Raw genomic sequence first — 15,196 nt, 5'->3', positions numbered from 1 at the left:
AAAGTTTCCTTTGTTGGATTTATTTTTTACCCCTAATTTCTGGCTATTTGCCTTTTTCTTTTGATCCCCTGCCCCCTCTGAAACGATGACGATGCAGCTGGCAGGTCGGTCCCACATGTCATCCTCTATGAACAATAAAGGTTTCCTTTGATAGATTTATTTTTGACCCTAATTAATTTCTGGCTATGTCCTTTTTTATTTTGATCCCCTGCCGCCTTGGAATAGTTGAGGATGCTGCTGCCTCATGGGTCCCGCATGTCATCCTCTCAGAAAGGTAAATGTTTCATTTCTTGGATTTTGTTTACCAACTGATTTTTGGCTTATTTTTTTTGTTTCGATCTCCTGCCGCCTTTAAAACGTTGACGACGCTGCTGGCTCATGGGCCCCAATGTCAGCCTCCCCGTACTGCAAATCCTCTTTCTGCAAAGGTTGTATTTCTAGCTAGATAGCTAAGGTGGATTCGAATCTGCCGTGGTTCAGGCAGCTCAGGTAAGCCTTCTTGCACTGATTAATGGAACTAGTGTATAGCAAGGTCGAGACATGTGGCTCGGTGTAATGAATCTATTTGAATCATGTTGTGGATTCAATCTGATAGTTCTCTAATAGGTCAGCCAAAATACAAATTAAGTTTTTTTCTAAAATGGAAATGCAAATTAAGATGAACACAAACATTAGTTATCATAATAGCTGATCATACATACATACTTGCTAAGAGCAAAAGCTTGCCAGAGTTTTACCACCCATACAATTAATTAGCAGTTCAGATAAGATAACATTATATAAGTATAACTACAAATGCATTTGCTAAGGGCTCATGGGACAACAGAACTAGACAACCGCAAACTTTATGACCAGCATGTCACAGCGGCATCGAAAGATCTTGACCTTCAACTTTGATCCAATGCGAAGTTTGGCACCGTCAATGAACTTTTCCACCTGGAAGTAACAGCCAAGCGGCCATCTGTGGGACTGACGGAGTACCGTCCCTCCACGGTGAGACCTTCACTCTCCATGACGAGGGAAATCTTGCCCCTTCGGCCAGCATTGAGATCCTTGGAGATACTTTTAGGCAATTTCTGATTCAAAGCAAGAGATACCACCAAAAATTAGTCAATGACACCAATGCACTGAAGACTGAACCATGTGAGACTTTGAGCAGAGAAGACATCAAGATAAGAGCAGTTATGCTGTCATATACTCAAGAACATAGCCTTCAGATGCGTCATGGTCACCACACGGGTGGCCACAACAATGAGCTGAGACCTTGGTGATCTGGCTGGGGCAGGTGCAGGAGCCTGGGCTGGTACACGAGCTGGTGCTGATGCAGGAGACTGCTGGGCAGGTGCAATTAACTGTGCCTCTCGAGGAACCGGTGCGTCTGAGGAAGGCTGTTGGGCAGGTGCGAACGGTGCAGCTAGAGGAACCAGTGCGATGCAGAGGCTCGTGGGCGGTGTGTAGTATATGGGGCCTCTACGGGAACCAATGCGATGTAGGGGCCTGCTGGGTAGATGCAGAACGGAGCTGGTACAGAACCGGTGGCCGATGCGGGGAGAGTGGGAAGCCGGTGCCGGTGCTGGTGTGGGTGCCCTTTGTGACATCTGCTCTGTTCCATCGGGGATCTGCAGCTTTGATCATGTTAAACCCAGCAAGCTAGAACAGAGGGAATGGTTTAGAACAACTGCTCATAATGCAGTAATCAAAGGATATGAGTACAAAAAAGTTACATATTATATATTTGGAAGTGTCTCCAACTCTGTAAGCAGTTACGTATATCTGCCCGTTTGAGTTTCTGATCCTCAGCTCGTCGCCCTTCTTCAGACCGTAGTCAAAAGCAAACTTTCTCCAATCATATCCATATAAATATGTGATGGCCTGCGTCTTGTAGACATACACCTCATAGACCGTGTAGGTGTTCATCAATTTGTCATTGCCATGCATAGTGAAAGACCCTTCATGCGGACACATCTGGTTAATCATTGGACGAAGTTCACAAGGTACAGTCTGCAGGTGAAAATTGATACTAATGTAAGAAGCAGGAAGACTAAAAACAAGACTTTACTATATGCCAATTCATGCTAAACCACTGAGAATACATACCTGTAACTTTGTGAAGGAGTTATTAGAAAGGTAGATAGAGCCATAGGAGGTGTTATATGCGAGGTATGTACATGGGCCCGCCATATTCCCGCAAGCTCGGCATCGGGATGGTGAAGGAAACATGGGAGGTACTACTGGTGCGTAGCGCTGAATGTAAGTGGAAGAATTAGGTTGTGTAAAGTGCATAGTTCAGAGCAATGCAAATGTTGACAAGCGAGTGCATAACACTATGTTACAAATTGAACAGTCAAAATTTAGTGTATGATGAATATAAGCATGCTAATTTGGCGTTTCCGAATTCCAAAAAGCATTAGACAGAGCCGGTGATAATATCAGACATAAATCATGGCATGTATATGTGGCTTAAGAAAATATACCCGGACCCTTGGATGGTTACGGCCCGGCTGGTCCTTGGACTTGAGCTTATATAAGCATCCAGAAGGTTGGGCTGACAGTAACTTGGTGGTAGCCTCTGCAGATGCCTCATCAGCAGCGGTTGCAATCCTTTTGACCAATGAAGGCTTAGCAGTTTTAGTCTGCATAGGAAAATTGAAGAGCAACAGACATCACGAGTGATATATAAAATGAATCTATGAGACACTGATGCATATAGTGCTGGATGTAAGTGGAAGAATAGGGTTGTGTGTGTTTCTGAACTATTGGTAAGCATTAAACAAAGCCAGCAATAAACAGACAAATCAAATCATGTATGAGGATTAAGAAAATATACCTGCTTACTGAAAAGGATACCACCCAGCTGGCCCGTGGCCTTGTGCTTGAGGAGGTTTTCAGAAGATGGTGGCGGCACCGTCGTCTTCACAGCAGCCTCATCAGGATCATTTTTTATCCATTTGAGTAGAGGCACAGAAGCTTCATCCTGCATATGAATAGCAACAAAAATCATCATTGATATTTACTAAATCTATGAGATAGACTTATGCAAATAGTGTGAGATGTAAGTGGAAGAATAGGGTTGTGCATAGATAACAGTTGACAACAATGCAAATGATTACAAAACAAGCCAACGGAACTCAACAGTTTATATACTGGATGAGATAGACTGAAAAGTGAAAAATTAGTGTATGATGATTGTAAGCAAACGCAGTGTTTCTGAACTTTTGGTAAGCATTAGGCAAAACCAACAGTAATTAAACAGATAATAATAAAATCATGTATGTGGATTAAGAAAATATACCAGATTCATTAAAAGGTCACCACCCAGCTGGCCCATGGCCTCGTGCTTGTAGAGGTTTTCGGATGATGGTGCCGGCACCATCATCCTCACAGCAGCCTCATCAGCCTCATTTTGCATCCACTTGAGTAAACGCGCAGCAGTTTCAGCCTGCATAAGAATGGGAACAGATCTCAGCAGTGATATTGAATGACTCTGAGACAGACTGATGCATATAGTGCTGGATGTAAGTGGAAGGGTATGGCTGTGTATGGACAACAGTTCACAACAATGCAAGGGTGTGTTCAGTTCTGAAACAGCGTGGAATGGAATGGAATGGTTCCATTTCAGAGGAATGGAATGGTTACATTTTTTTGGTTGGGAAAAATGGAGAGCAGAACAGATCGAGGTTAAACTAATCATTTGTCTCAAAATTGTAATTAGCAATTGCAAATGACATTTCAATCTCAAAGTCGTAATTAACAGCGCCTAATGGTGCTATTTTAATCTAAAAATCGTAATTAACATCATTTTTTGTTGGGTTAGGGGAACTGGAGAGTAGATGAACATTACTGTATGATGATTGTAAGCAAACGAATTTGGTGTTTCTAAACTTTTGGCTTCGAGATCTTATGGGCTTCAACTCTAGCCTACCCCAACTTGTTTGGGACTGAAAGGCTTGGTTGTTGTTGTTGTTGTAAACTTTTGGCAAGCATTAGAAAAAACCGACAATAAACAGACAAAAATCAAGGCATGTTTTGTGAATTAAGAAAATATACCATATTCATTAAAAGATCACCACCCAGCTGGCGCGTGGCCTTGTGCTTGTAGAGGCATTTGGAAGATGGGGGCGGCATCAACATACTGGCAGCCTGATCAGCCGCAGTTTTGATCTTCCTTTTGAGTAAAGGCCCTAAAGTTTCAGTCTGCATATGAATAGCAAAACAAAAGGCAGACCTTAGCAGTGATATTGAATTACTGTATGAGATAGACTGATGCATATAGTGGATGCTCTTAGCCTTTTGCACCATGAACACTAGCTATGGACAGACAAAAAAACTAGTTGACTCAGCTTTGTCTAGATACCTCCATCCCAAAGCTTAAGGCTTATTTATTTTTGAGAAATCAAAACAAGTAAAGTTTGACCAAAATTTTAGAACATTCTATCAACAAATATAATATTGTGCAGATACCGTAGGAAAATATATTTCACAACCTATTTAATGATATTAATTTTGTATTTTGCATGTTAATGATTTTTGGTAAAAGCTTAGTCAAACATGGTATAGTTTGACTTTCTAAAAATAATATAAGCCCTAAGCTTTGGGATGGAGGTAGTAGTATCTAGAGCTAAAACGCATCTAGATACATCCGTATCTACAGATAGTTGAGTCAATTAATTTGGATCTGAGGGAGTATCAGATTCAGACTACATCATGGTAAGTTGGTTTTAAAAAAATTACCCCTGGGCGGTCCCTGTCTAGCTCGGCAGTGGCATTTCGCTTCTTGTGCTGCAGATCTGGCCATGCTCCTGCAGCAGGTGGGGCGCTATCGTTCCCCATAGCCTCAGCACGGAACCTGGAGGTACCAACCTGATACAGAGAATATAGAGCATGGTGTCACAGAGGCTTTACGCACAAACAGCTGAAGACATGTGCCACTTTAAGCATTTTCCAAAACAGGAACAGATTGAGGATGCAGATAGACAGAGTGGATAAGCAAACGGAGTACCTGCTTTGCGGGGCTGGGGACGCAGCTCAGGCTCAACCAACTGCCCACATGCGTGGTGGCCTTACGCTCCATTGCCCCCCACACCACCACTGAGGTCTTTCCTTTCCTGTACAAGCTGACAAAAGATACAGTGAGGATCAGCAGAAACTACAAAGGTTGCAAATGTCGACAAATAAAGGAAGAACACCCCAATCCAAACAAAGGTAGCCCCCGCCCCCCACCCCCATCAATCACTCCCAGCGCGAGGGTGACCAGAAAGACACCCCTTCGCCCAGAATAGGAAATAGATGCGCAAGATATCGAGGTGAGGAAAAAAGAACCGATCTCGAGAAAGGAAAGAACATTACTAGTACTACCTAATCCGCTTGGTCTAGATGCAGCTTGCCCCTCCAAGCTGGATGCCTGGACGGTGGAGGCGAAAGGAGGGGATCGAGCTAGCGGCTTGCATCCGTCGGCTGTCGGCACTCGATCGGGAGAGACAATGGGGCTACATAAAGGGGAGGGGTAACATATTTTATTACACAGTGAACTTACTGATGTGACTAGTCATTACATGTCTCACTGAAACTAGGGCCCATAGTGTGGCACCCCAAATTCACTTGAACCTGCCCGGCGGGACGCATTGGCGCGTCAAGAAAACCCCCGAATTGTAGCGGGGAAATGAAACATTTCACAAAAATTCGAAATTCAAGCACACTGCCACGCGCCAAGCACGCGGGCTGTTCCTTCCTCTTCCTCGGTTCCTCCTCCCCTATCCGAAAAAACCCCAAATCCCAAGCTCAAACAACAACAAAAAAACCCCAAATCCCCTAGCCGCCATGCATGTCCTCGTGCTGGAGATCGTTCCCGGACGAGGCGGACCCCCCGCCCTGAGATCCCGAGTTCGTCCGTTCCGTCCACCTCGAGGCACTGCGTGCTGTCTCGCAGCGGCGGCTTGAGGGCGCTGCAGAGGAAGTTCCGCCGGAAAGTGCTCATGGCAACCGTGCAAGCTCACCGGCGTGCTGTATCCCGAGAGGAACTGGTCAAAGCTTTGCTATTCGCAAAAAAAAGCGGGCCAAGATCTGGTCAAAGCTTCGTCGATGGCTTGCCGCGAGAGGCTTGGAGTCCAGATTCAATAAACTAGCTGCTCGAGGACTTGGGCGGTTTACACCGATTCATATTAACTGACTCAAGTTTGTTAGTCTAGTTAACAAATGCATCTAGATACATCCATATCTAGACAAAATTGAGTCAATTAATATGAATCAGAGGGGAGTGCCTGAAAGTGTTTCATGCTACCAATTAATGCGCTGGCAGGACTGGCTATAGAAGTAATTGTGCTACTACTCATACGATGAACTGATTGTGTGGGTGTCAAATTTTGCAACGCGATCATCCACTGAATGCTTAATTATAGTTCTAGCTCCAAAGGCGTACAAATCATAACAAAGATAGTACATACTACATCACCAGAACATAAGAGTACGAATCATAAAGTAGCTCAACATTTTGCATCAGGGCTGGGTGGTCCTGAGACTACCGGGATGCCCCTGATGATCTCCGGGCGTGCATCCACTTCAACGCAAAGCTGTGTACTCGGTCCACGTCCTCCTTCTGTAGGCTGGATAATCTCAGGTGCAGGACCTTCGTCTATGAAAGGCTCGTCATCAGTACCATCCACAAGTGCATCATGGCTGGGTGGTCTTGAGACTACCCGGACGCCCCTGATGATCTCTGGGCGTGCATCCACTTTAACGCAAAGTTGTGTACTCGGTCCACGGCCTCCTTCTGTAGGCTGGATAATCTCAGGTGCAGGACCTTCGTCTATGAAAGGCTCGTCATCAGTACCATCCACAGGTGCATCAAACTGAGATTCATCTTCAAATCTCCCATCAAACTGAGAGACCTCTTCAACTCTATGCTTCTGCAATTAGTACATCAACGGATTAGACAAACATCTAAGGGATGCAACCTGAACAAATGCCGTTTTACATATTTACCTTCTCATCTGGCACAACACATGTCCCAGAGCTGAAACCCGTTTCCTGAAGCAAGCACATTTTCTCTCCTTCCCGTCCATCCATCTGCAACAAGTTAAATTTGAGTACAGAACCTTGCACAGCAATGCAAACTATTGATCGAAACAGCGGCAACATCAATATAAATAATTAACTACATATGCCAGCACACATACAGTGTGAGCAAGATCTGCTTCTCCCGCTGAAGGATCATTATATGGTTCACCATGATAACCCCACCTAACATATGTGCGGTCCATCCCAAAAATGTGTAAATGGTCTTCCACTACATGGTGAGGCCTCTTCTCACCATTCATACATGTGCAGCGCGGGCAATACACGTCCAGGTTGTGACCTTCATGAGTTCTAATAAACCCCATAAAGGGTTGAACACCATTTATATATGAAGGGGAACATAACTGTCCATGCAGTATCCAAGTTCTGTCCATCTGTTTAATTATGAGATACAATGGTTGGTGATTAATTTAAGGCGAAGTAGGAAATGTATATCCATCGAGTACAAAACTATACTAGTACATGATTATGCATTTCAGCAATCATGTCGAGTACAAAACAAATAATGCCCATCGACATTTTAGCAAACAGATCGTGTACAAAACTCTGCCATGGCATTTCAGCAAATTAACGGATCGAGTGCAGAACTGACTCTATATGCCCACGCAAATGAACAAATTGATCGAGGACAAATCGAGCGGAAAACTATAAAGTGCCAATTAGTTCGAGCATACTGACGATTTTTTTTAGCAGCATCAAGAAAATATAAATCGTTAGGCCGTCTTGCCCGATGCATGATTGAGCTGGAGATAGCAGCCCTACCGTGGATCAACTTGACCGCCGGTGCGTCTCGAGAAGAACGACGGGGAGGGGAAGCTTCTTCTTCGCACGGACGGGACGGGGAGGGGAAGCTCTTCGCACGGACGGGGATACGTTGTGTAGCGGTGGGTGGGGGGTCATGCGGCCGGGCCGCCCGGTAGGTGGTGTTTAATGGAGTTGCGTGTGTAATTTTCCGTGCACAAGGTTGAGGAATAGGCGGTTCCCTTTGCCGCGCGTACAATTCAAACTATCCCGCCCATGTAGTTTAAATTCGCCCTATTTTCGTTAAATCGACATAAAGTCATGTGAGTGGGTGGAAATTAGCAAAGTTGCTTGAAAAATAGTAAAACTCTGGAATTATCCTTTAAATATGCTCTACTTCGTGTGAAAATCGGGGTGTGGAGGCATGTTGACTTGTTTTATTTGTACTTTCTTCATTAAAACTCCCATTTTATGCACTTTGGATGGAAAGAAATCATTTGTACATAAATTTTGACAACGCCATTTGCAAACATTAATGGTTTTACATGCCAAGATGCACCCATCCACACCAAATATGGGGCAAAAGTTTATCACAATCTAGATATATATGTATAATTAGTGAGGGACCCCTTTTGATTTTGTGCAATTTCCACTAATTAGCTAGAGAGAAGGGGTCAATTAATTAGGCCATGTTAGGGGCTATGTGTTTTAGATTAGGGTTGTGTGGATTCAAATACAACTTCTTTATTTGTGTGCTATGATTAATCAAAACTAGATTGATCGACTGCGCACACATTATTAGAGGCACATGCCTTCGCGCATAAAGTGCATGTGTGTGTTGTTGGCCACCAACGAGAGAGCGGCGAGAGAGCGATTGAAATCTCCAAATTAAACACATATATAAGCATGCATGGTTAGGCCATGCATGCATATTAATTATATATATTGTGAGGCAAATTAATTAAAGTGTGTTTTCATTTCAGACCTTGTCAAAATTCAAGTTAATTAATTGAATTATCAGTACTTATTATATAATTAATGAATCCCAATAATGTCTATATATATATGATCGATATAGGCCATATATTAATTGGGGTTATATAATCTAGGGTTTACTAGCTATATATATAGCAAGGTTTTATTAGATTGGGTTATTAATTAGCTTGGGGTTATGTGTTTTAACGAGGGTTTGATTAGCTAAGGTTAGTTTTCTATATATATATACGGTTTAGGGTTTAGGGTTAATGGCACATATATTTAATTAGAGGACCGCGAGGACCCCTGGCCTGCTTGATGCGCAATTAAGGGTCGTCGTTGGCCTATAGCTAGCTATATAGGGTTTTATGGTTTATTTATAGGGTTTATGTGTTAGGGTTAATTATAACTTGTTGTGAATTAAATTACAACTTTTTTATTAGTGTGCTACACAATTAATCAAAACTCTAGCTAGATCGATCGAGTGTGCACATACATGCACTATTAGAGGCACCCGCTGATACGTCTCCGACGTATCGATAATTTCTTATGTTCCATGCCACATTATTGATGATATCTACATGTTTTATGCACACTTTATGTCATATTCGTGCATTTTCTGGAACTAACCTATTAACAAGATGCCGAAGTGCCGATTCTTTGTTTCTGCTGTTTTTGGTTTCAGAAATCCTAGTAACGAAATATTCTCGGAATTGGACGAAATCAACGCCCAGGGTCCTATTTTGCCACGAAGCTTCCAGAAGACCGAAGAGGAGACGAAGTGGGGCCACGAGGTGGCCAAACCCTAGGGCGGCGCGGCCCCTGCCCTGGCCGCGCGGCCCTATGGTGTGGGCCCCTCGTGCCGCCTCTTGACCTGCCCTTCCGCCTACTTAAAGCCTCCGTCGCGAAACCCCGATGCAGAGAGCCACGATACGGAAAACCTTACCGAGACGCCGCCGCCGCCAATCCCATCTCGGGGATTCAGGAGATCACCTCCGGCACCCTGCCGGAGAGGGGAATCATCTCCCGGAGGACTCTACGCCGCCATGGTCGCCTCCGGAGTGATGTGTGAGTAGTCTACCCCTGGACTATGGGTCCATAGCAGTAGCTAGATGGTTGTCTTCTCCCCATTGTGCTTAATTGTTGGATCTTGTGAGCTGCCTAACATGATCAAGATCATCTATCTGTAATTCTATATGTTGCGTTTGTTGGGATCCGATGAATAGAGAATACTTGTTATGTTGATTATCAAAGTTATGTCTATGTGTTGTTTATGATCTTGCATGCTCTCCGTTACTAGTAGATGCTCTGGCCAAGTAGATGCTTGTAACTCCAAGAGGGAGTATTTATGCTCGATAGTGGGTTCATGTCTCCGTGAACTGGGAAGTGACAGAAATCTCTAAGATTATGGATGTGTTGTTGCCACTAGGGATAAAACATTGGTGCTATGTTCGAGGACGTAGTTACTGATTACATTACGCGCAATACTTAATGCAATTGTCTGTTGTTAGCAACTTAATACTGGAGGGGGTTCGGATGCTAACTTTGAAGGTGGACTTTTTAGGCATAGATGCATCTTTGGATAGCGGTCTATGTACTTTGTCGTAATGCCCAATTAAATCTCACAATACTCATCATAATATGTATGTGCATGGTCATGCCCTCTTTATTTGTCAATTGCCCAACTGTAATTTGTTCACCCAACATGTTGTTTATCTTATGGGAGAGACACCTCTAGTGAACTGTGGACCCCGGTCCAATTCTCTATACTGAAATACAATCTACTGCAATACTGTTCTACTGTTTTTCTGCAAACAATCATCATCCACACTATACATCTAATCCTTTGTTACAGCAAGCCGGTGAGATTTACAACCTCGCTGTTTCGTTGGGGCAAAGTACTTTGGTTGTGTTGTGCAGGTTCCACGTTGGCGCCGGAATCCCTGGTGTTGCGCCGCACTACATCCCGCCGCCATCAACCTTCAACGTGCTTCTTGGCTCCTACTGGTTCGATAAACCTTGGTTTCATACTGAGGGAAAACTTGCCGCTGTACGCATCACACCTTCCTCTTGGGGTTCCCAACGGACGCGTGCTGTACGCGTATCAAGCTCTTTTTCTGGCGCCGTTGCCGGGGAGATCAAGACACGCTGCAAGGGGAGTCTCCACTTCCCAATCTCTTTACTTTGTTTTTGTCTTGCTTAGTTTTATTTACTACTTTGTTTGCTGCACTAAATCAAAACACACAAAAAATTAGTTGCTAGTTTTACTTTATTTGCTATCTTGTTTGCTATATCAAAAACACAAAAAAAATTAGTTACTTGCATTTACTTTATCTAGTTTGCTTTATTTACTGTCCTGCACTCTATATTAAAAATACAAAAAAAAATTAGTTACTTTTGTTACCATGTCTAGCTCTGAACCTATTACTTCTTCGCCTGAAGAATTAGTCTTCACTTTTAAACAAGGGGATGAGGAGAGTTTTAAGGATGCTTGGTCTAGAATTTTTACTTCTTATCGTAAAACTGAACCTCAAATGACTCTAAGTTTGCTCCTTAGTAATTTTTATTTTGGTCTTATGATTCGCTATAGATATGCTTTGGATACTTTAGTGGGAGGAGATTTCCTTCATTGCAATGGGGATCAAGCTTTTAATGCCATAAAGAAGTTGGTTGCATCACATGATTCAGCTAATAACTTTGATTCAGCCCTTATTAGCATTTATAATAGATTAAACAATCTCGAGATAAGTACATCTCGCCTGGATGACAACTATCACCATGTTCGTAATCGTCTTGAACAAGTTTTAGTGAACTCTAAACCTTTATTATGGGATCCTACTGTTAAAATTGTTATCGGTGATCAAACTCTTCGTGCCAACTGTGATATTATGTCTGAATTTTGCCTTATACCTGAGAGCATTTATAAATCTTTGAAACTTTGGGGAGTTGATGAAGGAGGAGAAGAAATAACTCTCATTGATAACTCTGTTATAATTCCTAAGGGAATAGCCGCAGGTGTGCATACAACCATTCTTGGAAGAACAATATCCATTGATTATCTTGTTATTGAATGTGTAGGGACAGGAAAAATCACACTCGGAAGATCCCTGCTAAAACTATTGGGAGCAGTCATAGATGTGGGAGAAGGCATCCTGGATTTCACCTCTATACCGGGGGGGAATCATACATTTCCTAAATCAAAGAGAAAGAAAAACAACAAGAAAGGTAAGGGTAAAGCCCAAGGTAAGGATGATGCACCACCCTCCGATAATACTTGATACACACTTTCTGCGCCTAGCTGAAAGGCGTTAAAGAAAAGCGCTTATGGGAGACAACCCATAGTTTTTACTACAGTACTTTGTTTTTATTTTGTGTCTCGGAAGTTGTTTACTACTGTAGCAACCTCTCCTTATCTTAGTTTAGTGTTTTGTTGTGCCAAGTAAAGTCGTTGATAGTAAAGTTCATACTAGATTTGGATTACTGCGCAGAAACAGATTTCTTTGCTGTCACGAATCTGGGCTGTTTTCTCTGTAGGTAACTCAGAAAATTATGCCAATTTACGTGAGTGATCCACAGATATGTACGCAACTTTCATTCAATTTGAGCATTTTCATTTGAGCAAGTCTGGTGCCTCGATAAAATTCGTCAATACGAACTGTTCTGTTTTGACAGATTCTGCTTTTTATTTCGCATTGCCTCTTTTGCTATGTTGGATGAATTTCTTTGATCTATTAATGTCCAGTAGCTTTATGCAATGTCCAGAAGTGTTAAGAATGATTGTGTCACCTCTGAACATGTTAATTTTTATCGTCCACTAACCCTCTAATGAGTTGTTCTAAGTTTGGTGTGGAGGAAGTTTTCAAGGATCAAGAGAGGAGGATGATACAATATGATCAAGGAGAGTGAAAACTCTAAGCTTGGGGATGCCCCGGTGGTTCACCCCTGCATATATCAAGAAGACTCAAGCGTCTAAGCTTGGGGATGCCCAAGGCATCCCCTTCTTCATCAACAACATTATCAGGTTCCTCCCCTGAAACTATATTTTTATTCCATCACATCTTATGTGCTTTTCTTGGAGCGTCGGTTTGTTTTTGTTTTTTGTTTTGTTCGAATAAAATGGATCCTAGCATTCATTGTATGGGAGAGAGACACGCTCCGCTGTAGCATATGGACAAGTATGTCCTTAGTTTCTACTCATAGTATTCATGGCGAAGTTTCTTCTTCGTTAAATTGTTATATGGTTGGAATTGGAAAATGATACATGTAGTAAATTGCTATAATGTCTTGGATAATGTGATACTTGGCAATTGTTGTGCTCATGTTTAAGCTCTTGCATCATATGCTTTGCACTCATTAATGAAGAAATACATAGAGCATGCTAAAATTTGGTTTGCATATTTGGTCTCTCTAAGGTCTAGATAATTTCTAGTATTGAGTTTGAACAACAAGGAAGACGGTGTAGAGTCTTATAATGTTTACAATATGTCTTTTATGTGAGTTTTGCTGCACCGGTTCATCCTTGTGTTTGTTTCAAATAACCTTGCTAGCCTAAACCTTGTATCGAGAGGGAATACTTCTCATGCATCCAAAATCCTTGAGCCAACCACTATGCCATTTGTGTCCACCATACCTACCTACTACATGGTATTTCTCCGCCATTCCAAAGTAAATTGCTTGAGTGCTACCTTTAAAATTCCATCATTCACCTTTGCAATATATAGCTCATGGGACAAATAGCTTAAAAACTATTGTGGTATTGAATATGTACTTATGCACTTTATCTCTTATTAAGTTGCTTGTTGTGCGATAACCATGTTCACTGGGGACGCCATCAACTACTCTTTGTTGAATTTCATGTGAGTTGCTATGCATGTTCGTCTTGTCTGAAGTAAGAGAGATCTACCACCTTATGGTTAAGCATGCATATTGTTAGAGAAGAACATTGGGCCGCTAACTAAAGCCATGATCCATGGTGGAAGTTTCAGTTTTGGACATATATCCTCAATCTCATATGAGAAAATTATTAATTGTTGTTACATGCTTATGCATAAAAGAGGAGTCCATTATCTGTTGTCTATGTTGTCCCGGTATGGATGTCTAAGTTGAGAATAATCAATAGCGAGAAATCCAATGCGAGCTTTCTCCTTAGACCTTTGTACAGGCGGCATAGAGGTACCCCTTTGTGACACTTGGTCAAAACATGTGCATTGCGATGATCCGGTAGTCCAAGCTAATTAGGACAAGGTGCGGGCACTATTAGTATACTATGCATGAGGCTTGCAACTTGTAAGATATAATTTACATGATACATATGCTTTATTACTACCATTGACAAAATTGTTTCATGTTTTCAAAATCAAAGCTCTAGCACAAATATAGCAATCGATGCTTTCCTCGTTGAAGGACCATTCTTTTACTTTTATTGTTGAGTCAGTTCACCTATTTCTCTCCACCTCAAGAAGCAAACACTTGTGTGAACTGTGCATTGATTCCTACATACTTGCTTATTGCACTTATTATATTACTCTATGTTGACAATTATCCATGAGATATACATGTTATAAGTTGAAAGCAACCGCTGAAACTTAATCTTCCTTTGTGTTGCTTCAATACCTTTACTTTGAATTATTGCTTTATGAGTTAACTCTTATGCAAGACTTATTGATGCTTGTCTTGAAGTGCTATTCATGAAAAGTCTTTGATATATGCTTCACTTGTTTACTCATGTCATATACATTGTTTTGATCGCTGCATTCACTACATATGCTTTACAAATAGTATGATCAAGGTTATGATGGCATGTCACTCCAGAAATTATCTTTGTTATCGTTTTACCTGCTCGGGACGAGCAGAACTAAGCTTGGGGATGCTGATACGTCTCCGACGTATCGATAATTTCTTATGTTCCATGCCACATTATTGATGATATCTACATGTTTTATGCACACTTTATGTCGTATTCGTGCATTTTCTGGAACTAACCTATTAACAAGATGCCGAAGTGCCAGTTGTTGTTTTCTGCTGTTTTTGGTTTCAGAAATCATAGTAACGAAATATTCTCGGAATTGGACGAAATCAACGCCCAGGGTCCTATTTTGCCACGAAGCTTCCAGAAGACCGAAGAGGAGACGAAGTGGGGCCACGAGGTGGCCAAACCCTAGGGCGGCGCGGCCCCTGCCCTGGCCGCGCGGCCCTATGGTGTGGGCCCCTCGTGCTGCCTCTTGACCTGCCCTTCCGCCTACTTAAAGCCTCCGTCGCGAAACCCCCAGTACCGAGAGCCACGATACGGAAAACCTTACTGAGACGCCACCGCCGCCAATCCCATCTCGGGGGATTCAGGAGATCACCTCCGGCACCCTGCCGGAGAGGGGAATCATCTCCCGGAGGACTCTACGCCGCCATGGTCGCC

The sequence above is a fragment of the Lolium perenne genome, chromosome 5 (genome assembly GCF_019359855.2).
Source record: "Lolium perenne isolate Kyuss_39 chromosome 5, Kyuss_2.0, whole genome shotgun sequence".
Taxonomy (NCBI): domain Eukaryota; kingdom Viridiplantae; phylum Streptophyta; class Magnoliopsida; order Poales; family Poaceae; genus Lolium; species Lolium perenne.
The sequence above is the reverse complement of the archived record's forward strand: the minus strand, read 5'-3'. Positions refer to the sequence as shown.